At 31.7% G+C, this 15,442-nt stretch overlaps 1 long non-coding RNA gene across 1 annotated transcript; it reads right to left on the bottom strand.

Moving 5' to 3' along the window:
* Positions 1-302: 302 nt before the first annotated feature.
* Positions 303-7,140, bottom strand: LOC127720396 (uncharacterized). The gene is made up of 3 exons (XR_007990715.1): positions 6,975-7,140; positions 2,386-2,545; positions 303-419 (listed from the first exon to the last, which is right to left on the bottom strand). It is a non-coding gene; the product is annotated as an uncharacterized LOC127720396 (long non-coding RNA).
* Positions 7,141-15,442: the final 8,302 nt, after the last annotated feature.

Here is a 15,442-nt window from a genome sequence, read left to right as displayed (position 1 = left end):
TACCTTCTTACATGTATTAGGTTGCAACTGTCAATGTGAATCTTTTCTATGATGTGAAATTTTCAAATCATGATGATACAAAAAGACGTAACTAGAACAATGTATAACTTGTTGCGAATATGTTGAATTGAAAAAGATATAAACAAATTTTGAGTATAAGGTTTTTCAAACAACTTTACTTTTTACCTGTAACAACCTTTGGCTGACTCTCAAGACTTTTAGTCTCACATGAATCAGCTCGTCCCCGTCCACATGGTCCGTGCTTTTTAATACAAAGAAAGGAAATTATTGTTCCAGGTAATGCTAGTAGCTGTAAATGTATTGGGAATGCAGTTTTGATGCAGTATTCCTCAAGAAAATTAAGCTGTATCTTCCTCCAATATGCTTCCGATTCTTGCTGTACTACATTAAATGCATCACTGTCAAAAGAGATTTGCAGTAAAGTCATGCTTTCGAACTCATTTTGATTTTTTTTAATAAAACATCTTACATAGTATCAAATGCTCAATTGTTCATACAAAAATCGCCGTATATGATATTCACACGTATGTGAATTTATAGGTGCCATTACATTGAAAAAGAGGAAATATTGTTCACCAAAGTTTTGTTGACGATGGTTTGGTAAGAATATTTCCTGATGTCGAAGAAAAAAGGTCAAATCATATTGATTGTACATTTCACTTTGATATACTGCTACTAAGTTATCTTTAGATAGTAGTTTATGAAAGTCAAAGAGTCATCTGTTTGGAATTCGCCATAGCTCATAATATCTCGTTTCCAGAAAACAACAAGCACGGAAATATTCAAAAGTTTGAAAAATACCAGTTCATTTACAACTTCTTTAAGTTACTCCAAGACTCTTTTTGCATATTCGTGTATGCAACATGTGCAATACATGTTATGAGCCAAAGCTGTAATTATATTAACTCTGAACATTCCCATCAATGGCTACAATTATGTTAGGGAAAATGCACGATTTTTATTCATAGGTTGCGGAAAGAGTATGATGAAATCTATGTTAAAACTATAAAATTCAAAAACTAAAAACAAAAACTATAAAAACGGACTATCCTAAGTTATAATATATAATATTATTGCCAAAAAGTAAACAGCAAGATATCAACCAACTGTCTACAAAATGCTGCAGAGACAACTGAAAGCTGAGCGACGCGAAGCTGGTCAAAAACCGAAGGTAATTTCTTTTGGAAGAGGTATCATACGAGTAATTATTTGGCACGTGAAATGAGTAAACATATTTTGACTCATCAACCCTTTCAAATTCTGTTATCAATAAAAACATATGCTGATATAAATATTCAATGTATTGCAGCATTGCAAATATCATACCAACGTGCTAAAAATCCAGTAAAACTGTCATTTTAGACCAACGAAGTAATTTGACACTTAGATCTTGTAACATCAAATATTATGAACGGCCTTAACCAGAATTATATTTCATTGCTATTCTTATCTTTATCTTTATATGAAGCATTTTGCAACAAATACGTCGATGTGTAAATATGTTGTTCATATTTTCATGTTAACAAATCTCAAAATGACGATATTGTGGTAGTTGTTTTGTAGTTAGTCAATAAATGGAACAGATTTGAATACATGAAGCCCATATGACACGTTAGAAAATAAGATACCGATATCTGACAGACAAACATGAAGGTATGGAAGTTAGATTTTTATAGGTTGATATACATTTTCTATTTGCTGATTGAAATGTCCTGATATATTTTCGCCTTAAACAAAAAACATAGGTTGCCACTATCTCGTTATGGGTTGATATGAAAGAGTTTTGGTTTTATAAAACAGCTCGTTAATAAAACTGTAAACTTGAAATAAATAGTTTTGAAGATATAACAATAGTTGTAATCATGGAATGAATAATAGTTGTAATAACATGAACAACAGGACGGGGCCATATGTAGAGGATGAACTGCTTACCCTACCGGAGCACCTGATATCAACCCTAGTTTTTTGAGGGGTTCGTGATGCTCAATCTTTAGTTTTCTATGTTGCGTTTTGTGTACTGTTGTTTGTCAGTTTGTCTTTTTCATTTTAGCCATGGCGTTGCCTGTTTATTTTCAACTGAATAGATGAAGCCCATTTGGTATCTTTCGCCTATCCCTTTGTAATAATTGTATTTTGTTTTGTTCTCAATTATTGTTTTGTTTTTAAGAAAACATATACAAAATTTGTATAAAAAGGTAGCTACCGCCTTTCCCTGACTATCGTTAAAAATGAGACTTATTTTAAGGTATAGTATAAGAAAATATTGTTAGGCCAATTTGTATATCTTAAATACACATCGAGTAATGAACAGTCATGACAGTGTTGGTTTCCCATACATTGTGGTGTTTATAAAGCATAGTTTACCTATACAAAGCTATCAGTAGATTCATCAGTATTATTACTGTTATTAATCCGTAGAATGCTTTTAGATAAGGTGCAAGATGTAAACCAAGTGTTGTAGGACATCGCTGTAAAACACCTCTTTCATATATTGTTCTGTTAAATGTGCAATCCGGTTCAGTTACTAGAATAAAAAAGAACTAATCAGAAAATAGACACATCGACAAAAACAGTTTTCACAAAGTTAATTAATATTCTTATTACATTGTATATCTATTGTTTTATCTCTTAGTGTAGCGGCACATGTTGAAAAAGACGCTTAGTTAACGAGTTTAAGTGTCTAAATACCCCATGACATATTAATGTCTTAAAGTGTCTATCAATTTTTCAAATTCAAACAAAATATGTCGTAAATGTCAACTGTGGTACTAATGACGTTAAACACGACTTTAACTGATGTTACCCAAATGTCATCGAAGAACCCATTGCTATTTCGATAGACTAATCTCATAATTAACCCTTTTCTTAACCTTTAATTGTTTACCAACTAGGTTAATATGTTTATTTTAGAACTTCATAAATTATAAGGGCATCTTTAATAAGTGCTTTATTTGAATCACGGAGCATCTGAACATTGTGGAAAAATAAAACCAAAAGAAAAAAACATTACTGTTTTTTTACCCAGCATTTAAAGCACGTGCGAATTTTAAAAGCACAACCGTAACGCAATCGTACGATACTTCAATATATCCGATTTACTTTTTTAAGAAAATTAGAAAGAGGCAATATAATTGGCCCATGGGTAAACATCTGCATTTTTCAGAATTTCAATTTCGGATATTTGTCTAACATGAACCGACACTGTTCATATTTCTAATTATATTCCCACATTCGTCAATTTTGCGATGGTCATTTGAAATTATTATCACGCGTATTTCTTGTTAACGTTAGATTTCTGATGCCTCTCGATTTATTTATGTTGTAAGGTATTTTTGATTAGTCGTGTTTGTTGAATTTAACCGTGAAAGTGACAATCGTTGTAGGGTGCGTTTGGTTTTCATGTGTGTTCGATCTGTTGGATATTCAGGTAAAAGTACAATTAAACAAGTTCGTTAAAACTGGGTCAGTCCGCTGCATAGACTAGGTGCTCTGGAGTTGGAGTTGGACAAATACATTACCTGCATTGTGTTTTATCTAAAATTTTGATAATAGCAACAGAATCTATAAAAAAAAGTCTGATAAATACTGCAGCAGTGAGACGTGGTGATTATTTTTTTTTTATTTCAATGAACTATTTAAAAATACGTCATATGATAATGATATGCCATATTTGCTTTTCTAAACAAGGACATGGTAAATTGATCATGTTATTTGCAAGCGTTATTTCTATTGGCGACGCCGTAAAAGCCGCGAATAACATCAATGCAAAATCGAAAATTTTTGAAAGCCGACAGATAGTAATTTTGTCAGCTGTCTCACTTCACGTTGTTACTATGAAGAGGCAGATACCACAACAAATGAAACCGAGACACAGCGTATTCATTGTATGCTGCATCACCCGCCAATAAAGATTTGACAACTACCCCGATTCGAACTGTTTATTATTGTAGTTGTAAAGAGAGCGCGATATGATCGAATTTGAATGAATGTTTGCATTCTTATCCAACAATTTCTAAGCCCAAATTAATATATTAATATCGAAATTTGTACCCAGAGAAAACATATATTAAATAAAAAAACACTTTTGCAATTTGAATTCATTTTTAGATAATGACAGTACTATATGATCACTGAAAGCTCATTCTCTGTCGAGGTTGGAAATGATTGGCGCCTTATCATGAGCGAGACTATGCAAACATATGTCCAATTATGAGAAATCAGAAGAATCACATTGTCTGTTTTATAAAATACCCATAAACCTCTTATTCCAAATAGAATCACCGAAATCTGACAACAAGAAGTAAATAAAAGTCTTGTGTAACCGACACCTACATAGCTGACTGTCTAACACGAGGAATCTTGCCTTCGAAATTATAAAAAACATGGTTCGAATGATCGAAATGAATTTAAAATGATGAACAGTGTCCCAATTTGGATCATCGAAATACAATGGCAATAACAGCAAATATAAATGAGGAAAATAAAAACTAGTTCTAACAAATGAATAAAACTTTCACAAAATTAATGTAGATTAAAGCGATAGTTATTTAACATTGTTCAAATCTCGTAAATCGATTAAGCATAGGCAAATATTGATAGAAAACAAAAACTGAGAGAATCGCATGCACTATAAAAAAAAAAAGAAAAAAAAAGAGACCGGATATGTCGATAGTGTTAGCGTTTTATATTGTGTATATACCGGTCATATGCTGATTCATACTCAGTCAAAATATTGAATCGGGAAAAGGACGATATCTGTTAAAATACAGACCAGATGACTTAACTGGTATTTAAATTCATAAGACTGCAACAAATGTTAATTGTCAGCTGAAACACCGACACATCGTATCGGTCAACCATTTCGTCCTGGTAACCGTAAAACGTACGGTGTATTGATTTCAGTCGTTCTTCCTCATAACTCTGTCGGAACAGTTTTAGTGTATGAAGCACACCCCAGTTAAAGAGGTTCGAATAGTGTGAATTTACACGAGCGTAACGAATTAGTGAAATATGTAAGCACCATACGATGGAGCAGAGGGTATGTTACTGTTGAGAAATGGGAGGTTGACAAGTCGAAATTTTCAATCATCACGTGTGTCAAGGATTCTTGTTTGAAGTCAGACGTCTTCGATTTTTATACTCTGTCGATTATTTTCCATTGTCTCTGTGTAATTTCATAGGTAATTTCTGTTTTTTTAGCTTAAGGGACGACATCATAAGTTCAATGTAGGATAAAAAAAACTTAATCCACATATTTGTTTACTCAACAACGTATGTTTGTTCTGTACATTGACTTGGACATCACTTTTAGAAAATACTGACAAAAAGTGATGTGTATTTTGAGTATGCATCAAAAAAAGCACTGTTAAATTATAATTATATAACCACTACATTCAGCATGGATTCTGCATTTTACATCCGCCCACTATTGGCATGGACATATAGTGGGTTTATGGTTTATATTGTTTTTGTTTCTTTTCTCAAATGAATATACAACAGTTCATTGTTTCATATAAAAATAGCTTTATTCAATTAAATAGTGGTCCATTGAAATGTATGGTGATGACAGGGCGGTGCATTTGTGCCAATTGTGGGGAGAGGGACAAGCATAATCCTAAATGAATGTAGTGAATGTGATAAGATATATGTAATTTCTATTCAATGTCTGTTGTCTAGTGTTGACCACTGTCACATTTTTCTACTATCTCAAAAAATTCTATAATATTCAAATTTGTATTTTAATTTATATTAAAGTTGGCATTTTAAAAATTAAAAAAATAACACAATTCAAAGAAAGTTTAATAGTTTGTTTTAGAATGCCACCATGCCGTGTGGACCAAAACAATCTCTGTTGATCTGTATATGGGTTTCATATCATTTGAAATTCAGGATCGATGAAGCGTTTGAACGACGTAGATACTATGATTAATTTCGCCCAATTACTTTTAGCCAAAAACTTGCTTTCCAGTACGATTTGATGGCTTTCATTTGGTTTAAAATTCCTTAACTTAAGTCCATATTTTTCAATCCAAAAATCGATGTCGGATAAACAAAACTTGCAGCAATTTTTACCTCCACCCCGTAACTATTTGAAATTTTTGTTTACTACATTGATCTTTTGATGTCGTCCCTAAGTGCATGGGAACAATTTTTCGTAAAAAAAATTGGCAACTGTTTACTGAAGTTCTAATCTGTCAATTGTCTTGCAAATCCACTCACAGTCAAAATGTCTCAAACGGGAAGATAATGCAACCGATAAAACAACGAGTATTTTTGGTATTTTAAGATTTAAGACCGCAAAACCATTGGATTGTACTCACACTTATTTGACGGTTATTAAGTACATTGTTTGATTGAATCATATTACCACCACATTATTTGTTTTTTTAATGCTACTATCAATGTTAACGTATTCGAAACAATCAAAGAAAATGTTGTGACATATTGAGCAAAAACATGCACTTGAATCGGAAATAATAATGGAATGTGCATCTTCCAAGATGTAGGTCTTAATGGATTATAATTATCTGGCCACGTCCACTCTGTGTTTTTGTTAGATGTATTTCTATTTATATCCATCTGATAAGTTAAGCCTTTATCAACTGATTTTCATAGTTCGATAATATGTTGTACTGTTATACCACTGTCCCAGGTAATGGGGAGGGTTGGGATCCCGCTAACATGTTTAAGGCCGTACGGTGACCTATAGCTGTTAATTTCTGTGTTATTTGGTCTCTTGTGGAGAGTTGTCTTATTGTCCATCATACCACATCTGTATGTACTTACCTGTCCCAAGTCAGGAGCCTGTAATTCAGTGATGTGGTCTCTTGTGAAGAGTTGTCTCCTTGGTAATCACACCACATCTTCTTTTTTTTTTATATTTGTAGACTTTCCCGTATACTATTTTTGGAGAAATTTTACCGACAAGTTGTTCAACTAAAATCAAATCTTACATGTTTCAGCATCTAAGTTCAACTCTCCAAATAACACCCAATAACCATTTGACATAATGTGTTCGATCTCTGTCCAGCTTATCTCAGAATTTGGATATAAAAGGGCATACAAAGATACGCTGTACCAAACCATTATGACTGTCAAAATGGTCATGAAGGACACAGTTTGTTTAATCTGAAATTAGAAGAAAAACAAATACTTTAAATGAACCAAAGATAACCAAAGATAACCTTAGATTGTATTGATTTGAAAACAACATATCTGTATCTTTCACCATTTTATTCTAAGTAGTAGTAAGATGCGGAACCATTGAGACGTTGGTTATAACGCTGAAGTGCGGTGTATTACATTAACTGAATTTGTAATGTTTTGCATGTTTCGTGTCGAAATGAAAGTCGACTAGTTTGTTCGAAGCAGCGTTACGGGTTGTTAGGTAAATCACCATTGTGATACATAGTCATTACATTTCGTATTGCAACTAAAACGTTGTTGATTACTTTTCAAACAGCATTCGACAAAAATATTCCAACGTCTATACCAGCCGTTTAAAATTTATCACAATAGACGCTATATGCAAAGTTTTTTTCTCTCCGTTCATAACAGTTCTTCTTTAAAACATTGAAAAACAAGGAATCTAGTCCAGACACTGCATTTTATCAAATCCAGTATAGAGTTGTAGTGGACAAAAAAATGACTAAATTATTTAGGTTAAATCACTCGATATGTTTAATCCCTAAAATTATAAACAAAACATTTTTTTTCGGATGAAGTAAACCGCTTTAGTCGACCATACGCGAAAGATTTGAATGCAGACATTAACAAGGTGCAGTGTATTTTTCAAATCAAGTCGAGTCATTCAATATGGAAAATAAATACATTAACCTGCACATTATTTCACCGTATATCATTACAATCTTCAGTCTACGAATGTTTTATCTAGACGCATGATACAACTATAACACGAGTGCTGACATATATCAAAATCTTAATTATCTATACTTTTAAACGAGAAGACCTCATTTTGTGCGTCGCTTCTCTTCCTTCCTCAATAAATTAATCATCATGCCTCTGTGTCCTATAGGTACCATGCATAGTCGCATTTGTCTACCATTCTTATGATTATTCAGTTTGGGTTATTTTGGGAGAAAAACGAAGAAAAAGGCGTCCGGATATTGTTTCCGTCATCAGACCGACTTTTAAGTCATACCCAAAACTTCCGATTTTAAAATTTAAAAGAGGGGGTAAAGGGTTATTTTCGTGCAACGTGTTTTGCCACTTTTTATTGCATGTGCAATCGTGAAAAAGGTTCGTTATTCACCGTGTTTCTTGAAATCGGAAAAAAGATCAACGTGCAAGAAATTTTTAATTGATCGCTCATCGTGAAATGGCAATTTTATTTCGCGTTCTTCCGTGCAGATACCCCCCCCCCCCTTTTACTACCCTCTTTAAACATAATTTTCATAATTACTCGGAGACAGGACAATTATTTTCGCGAAATTCTGCTTGTATACTAAGATTATAATCCTAAAATATATAGAGACTCTCTTTATAATATAGCAGTGATAGCCGTGGATGGAGTTGATAGTTAATAGCAAATACACTTTATTTATATTATATGTATGTTCATAGTATACAGAAACGCGAAAATCATGGAATTTAATAGAGAGCAAAAAAATAACGGACTTTGGAAAAAAGGGAGAGGGCTTAAAATAATTGTCCTGTCTCCAAATGCCTATGACTCAGTTTGATACCTTTTCAGAAATTCTCCAGACATAAAATCTTTTACAAAAATTCATCCTACAACAGTTTACATACTTTCAACCAAGCTCTAAATACCCGCGATTTCGCGGGTGTGTTCTAGTACTATTTATTGTTAATACATTTCAATAAACTGGCTTTCTATGTCATTGATACCTAGCCTCTGTGATTTATGAAATATATATTATGTCTTGGCTTGTATATGTTCTTTTCCTTTTTTTTATTTGTTATCTTTTGGGTGTTAATTTTTTAAGAAATATTATAGTTGACATCTGAACGTTCTCGGGTATAATCATACAGCAATATCGACATATAGAATGACACTGATACAAGTGATAACATAAATTAAAATTTTCATGAAAATCACAAAAATGATTTTATTCTCGATGTCAGGTTTGAACATTGGTCGATTTATGACATCGTTATAATGAACTGAACCTTTATACGATTGCGGCCATTACAGTCCACTATGAAATCAAGGTGTTGGTTTTTTTTCAATACGGTTCCTTGATAGAATAAACATCCATATGCTCATTTCACTTATCACATTTGACGTACAATTTTTTTTTCATCGTAGTATATGCTTATTTTGGTTTTAGTTTAACAATATTATAAAGTTATTATTCATTTTTTTTTTATTATAAATGGTCCAAATATACATCAAACGGTCCCAATGTTCATTTTTAAACAAACACAGGAACATCTATACCGCTTCCGGAAACCTAAGAAGTTACAAAATATAATTTACCAACATTTAGGTAAACACAATCACAATATATTTTTTTCTCTCTAAATATATCTTTCTTGCACTTTCCTTTGCTGTAGTGACAAATTACTCGACCTACAGCAGTCGGTCAAGTATCCCTGTGAATTATTCACTGAATAACCAGGGTAATTATCCAGTGAATTCATATTTATAAGTAGTTAATTAGTTTTACAACTCATAGTTAATACAAACATTTTTGGAAAATATATAGTCACATGATTACGGAAAGTGTACAGTGTTGTCCGGTTTCGTTTCTAAGGATTAGAACTTTATGATCATTGACCTTAACCGTTGGACAGAATCGTTAATGCAAGTTGATCAGTTGTCCTGATGAATTAATGCGTTTTATTGACTGTTCTCGCAAACAGCTTAAATTTTAGTTAAATATTGTAAGTGGTAAGTTTCGACATTCTAATGGAGCTTCCATTTGATAAATTATGCATATATGAGTTTGGAGACAACGATTGTACTTTCGTTTTTAGTAAGCATGCTGTTTTTGTTTATTACCACGTGTTCAGATACGTAATGAAATTAATTAAGTTTTCGTATATATGAAAGTAGTTTATATCTAGTTAATCATGATCATATATATCTTTTAATATCATTTAAAAAAATTGCTGTTGTTAGCATTAATCAATTTGTTAATTTCGGAAATTCATTTCTAAAAACTGCATAAGCATCTATACCTTGTTGTTTATAATTTGATATATGAGTACTTTTATGAATTGAAAAGATTAAGATAGTTGAAAAGAGATATATATCTCGATACATAGGATCATGTATTTTATAGCCCATTACTAAAGTCTTTCTATTAAATATATGTGACCCTATCTTGGTTTTGCTTACAAGTACATATACTTTCTTCCAACCACAATATTAAATTTTTGAGATTCAAACTATTCGAAACGATCAAGAAACAACAAGGGCAATCGCATAAAAAATTTCAAGATTCCCGTAAAATTATCGAAACGACTTCAGACTGCAAACCCCTGGGTCTAAATGACAAGGAAACACATCTAAAACTTATTATATTGATATCATGAATATTGTTGATAAAAGACAAAGAAATAATAGGTTGCATGGTAAACGTATAAATCCAAATCAACGAATTAAACATCGTATAAAGTATACACTTGATGATCTCCTATCTAAATTTAATAACAATGATAGGCATCAAGTTTTATGTAAACTGGGTCAAATACCAATTTGTAAATTACATGATAGTTTCAAGGATTGTGACACAATCTCGTTCTTCAGCTCACTCTATTAATACTCGTGTATAATAACAGCTTTTGCCACCATAGGCTGTTCCCGCGAATCGATGAACCGGAAGATCGTTAACGGCACTTTCTGAAAATCAAATATATTAGCAGAGGTATCGATTTCACCAACTTATCGAGTATAATTAATTACTCTACCATTCAAAACTTTATGCCTCCCTATTTTGATAACACAGAACCAACTATTATTTCATATATACACAAAAAAAACCAACAGATGTTTAATTTTTAATTACACGTCAGTAATATCAGACATCAATGTAGAAAATAATACTTCTCTAACTTGAAACTGCGAATCTTCGAATTTTAGATATGATCCCTATGGCCATGTCATTACGGGGGACCTCAATATCGTTCAAGACCGAGAGCTTAAAAACTTTTTGTTAAAAGGACAAAAATATCGTTCAGCATCTAAAACAGATTGGAAACAGTATATGTCAGGTCACAAAAGACGCTCTTTCATCGTATTCTAAGAAATGGTGTAAACGGAAAAAATCGGATATAAAATCTTTTGATTCTTATTTAATTAAATGTATGAATGTTGAGGATATATAGGTTTCATAACGAGTGAGAATTGTATATCTCTTCATATCGACTCGAGTTGTTAAATTTCAATATAATAATAAACGAGCCTGTGGCGAGTTTATAATTACTATTTTAATTAAATAACGAGAGTTGATATCAAGCGATATCCAAGTCTCACTAGTTGTTAAACATATTTCTCTTATGGTCAACACTTTCACTGTGCTAAATGAAAAATCCGCGAATCGTTGGTCTAGCCTTTAGCATATATCAGTAAAACGCCCCTACTTTGTACTGGTTACTAGTACCTAAATTACACAAAAAACAACCCAGTAAAATATCGTTCCGTCTCGGCCAGTAGAAAGTGTTCTACAACTTATCTTTCAGTGCTGTTAATTAGTCCCTTAACTACTATCAAAGAAAGTATCATTACATTTTGAAATAAAATATTTGGAAATAGTGGAATTAACTTTTTTGGAAGTGTAAAACATTTTTGGTTGATTTAGATAATTTAAATGTTTTTGATGGTCCTTTTGATTCTGTTGACAGTTTTGAATTTTCAACTCTTTACGCTACATTCCCGCATATAAAACAGTTTTCCTATATAATTGAATGATCGTTTGGTAAATCTGAATGCAACTATATTTGCTGTAACGCATTTAAAGACTTCTTCTCTAATGAGAAAGGTAAATATGCTAGATATTATTACTGGAGGTGTGACTAGATGATTGAAGTTGTTAATTTTCTCCTTGATAATATTTATACATTTCGGCAACTACGTTTATCGTCAAGTTGTAGGTATCCTACGGGAACTAATTGCAACCCTTTAATAGCAGACTTGCTCTTGTACTGTTATGAATCACAGTTTATGACCAAACACAGTAAAGACAAGTCTAAATTGCATTTAATTGATAAATTCAACAACAATTACAGTTATCTTGATGCTATGTTTTCGTAAAATAATCAACAATTTTCTAAATATACTGTCGAGATTTACCCAAAGGAACTTACTTTAAATAAGTAGAGGATAAACGGTCATAACTATCCTTTCCGAGATTTAAATATTTCAGTTTTACACGGGAAACTCTACACTAAAATTTACGACCAAAGGAACGCTTTTTTCGTTCCCTGTTGTTTCCTTTGTTGATGGTGGTGTTCCTTTTGCAACATCTTATGGTATTTATTTATCACAACTCGTTCGCTGTGCCCGTGTCTGTTGTGGCGATTTTCATTGTAATGAACATAATCTATTTATTAGAGGTAAACTATTAAGTCAGGGATTTCGTTACCACAAATTACTTAAAACCTATATTTAATTCTTCCATAGATATAAAGATTTTGTTTTGAAGTTTGGTTGTACCTGTAGAAATTTTATATCAAATGGGAAAGCACATACGCATTTTAACGGAGATGTTGTTTACCGAGCTCGGAAATTTATAAACAATCCGGGTAAATTATCGCTCCTTTAAATAAACTTAAAATAAACAATTACCAAGTCAACACGGTAATTAGATATTTGAATATTGTTTTAATGGTATTAATATTGATTTTGTTATTTCAGTAAATTAAAAGCAAACTTAATATTATTACTACAGTTTATTGTACCTACAAAAAGTCGTTTATTACAATGGAAAATAACTAATATTAATATGTGTAATTTTTGTAACATAGAAGAATACTATGCTCAGATTTTTTTTAATTGTTCTGATTTGACAAGATTATGGCAAAACATGTACGACTCCATTTTGAAGACGTTTTATAAGAAATGGGTTAATTTGCTGTTCGGTGTGAGCCAAGGCTCCGTCTTGAAGGCCGCACTTTGACCTATAATTGTTTTTTTTTTTACACATTTTGACTTGGATGGAGAGTTGTCTCATTAGCAATCATACCACATCTTCTTACTACTAAGCAAGATAATTTATAAGAATAGGTGTATTCGGAAACGACAATCAACTTGTGACTAACGGATTGCTCGAATTTTAGACCGACATGTCATCTCTGGTACTCAATCAGACATGAATATCCCATTTTATACATTCCATGATACAGTTTAATTTTTTTAGTGAACTATAATAGTAAGAAGATATATAGAAATTGGCATTATTTTGATATTTTCATAATAACAGAAAAGTCTTGCGGAAAGGGTGTATTTACATTAACTATGTACTAATTCTTAAATACTAAGACTGTTTTTGTTCAAAACAATAATTCAAAAGATAGTAACAAGTCATTTTAATTTTGATATTTGATATCTTAGATTTCAATATGCACAGTTTGCCAGTATGAGAAAAAGTCTTCAGAAGAGTAAACTTAATCTGAATACTATTTACTGTGATTTAATTTGAGCGTTTCGGCCAAATTAGTGTTAACAATATTATATTGTTAAAACATTAGCATAAACATTAAAAAATAAGAGTTATATTAGGATTGGAAAACAAGTGAGTTTTCGCTTTTACAAATTCCCCATTTATTGCAGTCATTTTATATTTTAACCGAATTACAATATGATTTTTTTCCACTCAAACTGTTCAATGTGTCAGAAACTTTAACCATCAACTGATAGGAAAACAGTCAGGTCAACAAAGTTCAAAGTAATAAGATTAATCATACTCCATCCATTACGATTTCAATAACAGTTCATGGCTTTTAAACATATTTGTTATACATTTCTGTGTATATTGTTATTGTAAAAAGTCACTTGAAAAGGAGAAGTACTGACTTTTAAAAAACTATGAAAATATCCATGCTAAGGTTTTTATACTATTTTCTTTAGAACGTCTTCTATATTTACAAGAATCACACATTATTTTGTGTTTATACATGTTATACCAAGTAAAATATATGTGAAGTTTCGATATGTTGTTAGCTAACATTTCTAGGAAGAGATAATCTAATGTATATTCTCAAAATTGATTGGACTCACTGTATTCTCTCCCTCTAAAACGTCATTGATCCATATCTTAGCTTAAATTATATTTCAGAGTATTTTAGATTTAAATTGAATGACAGCATTGAAGCCTGTAGTGGAAAATATTAGGATGAAATTGTTCAAAAACTCAACTTAGATATTTTTTTTAGCAGTTCAACATTTACAACCTTTAAGTTATCTTTTAAATGACCAACTGCACTAAATAAAATATTGTAGGCCACTCTATCGTTGTAGCCATGAAGTGGAATTAAATTCATATAGGATTGCAAGTATGCTAAATTGAACCACCGTCCACTTGATGACTTTAATAAGTTGAAGCATCTGACTGGTTGAGCAGTTTGACTTGAAAAAAAAACCAAAAAAACGAAAGTGCAATAAGGCTAGAATTTTGTATGAACTTGAATAAGTGGACAGCAAAGCTCACAGTCAATTCACAGTAAATATGTTTACTATTGTCTTTGTTTTTCAGAAACCTTCAGGTGAAACTAAACATGAAAATAATTTTTAAAGCACATCACATATTGTCAACTGCATGAAGAAAACAGATAAATAATGAACGACTGAAAAAAAAAAACGTGAGACTAAACTACAAAGTTTTTACTATTCCTGATTTCTACTTTCTATTTTATCATCTTGAATGTTCTTTATTCTCATAAACCAAATACATAGTTACAGAGAAGAACATACAGTCAAATTAAATAAAAAAAATATGTATAATAATTGTTTTATTTTCTGAAAGGGCAATTCCAGAAGAATCAACAGACATTTAATTAAGGTGAATCTAAATTATCCAGGAGAACATGATTATGACCCTTAACGGGGACGAAGGAACGTTTAAGCGTTCACCATATCACATTTTTTTTGGTAGTATTTCATATTTCTTCTTTTTTCCTAATCATGTAACATGCAAGCGCTACTGCATTTAAAATGCGTTTTGATTCAAAGGTAATTAATCATGTTTAAGTATAATAATATAGTATTATCCAACTATACATACCATTTTGCGAATTATAACTAACTTCGGTCCTAGAAACTCAGTCATACAACATAAATTTAGAACTCTTATACACAGAAGCATGAAGGTCGCAACTAAAACACATTTTGATGTATTCTTGAAACTAGATCCTTCACCACCAGCTCTTATTAGCATTCCAGACGTATATCCAACTATGAATAACCAATCCAAAATGTTCCACCAATCTCTTACATACG

The sequence above is a fragment of the Mytilus californianus genome, unplaced genomic scaffold (assembly GCF_021869535.1).
Source record: "Mytilus californianus isolate M0D057914Y unplaced genomic scaffold, xbMytCali1.0.p SCAF_11, whole genome shotgun sequence".
NCBI lineage: Eukaryota > Metazoa > Mollusca > Bivalvia > Mytilida > Mytilidae > Mytilus > Mytilus californianus.
The sequence above is the reverse complement of the archived record's forward strand: the minus strand, read 5'-3'. Positions and strand labels throughout refer to the sequence as shown.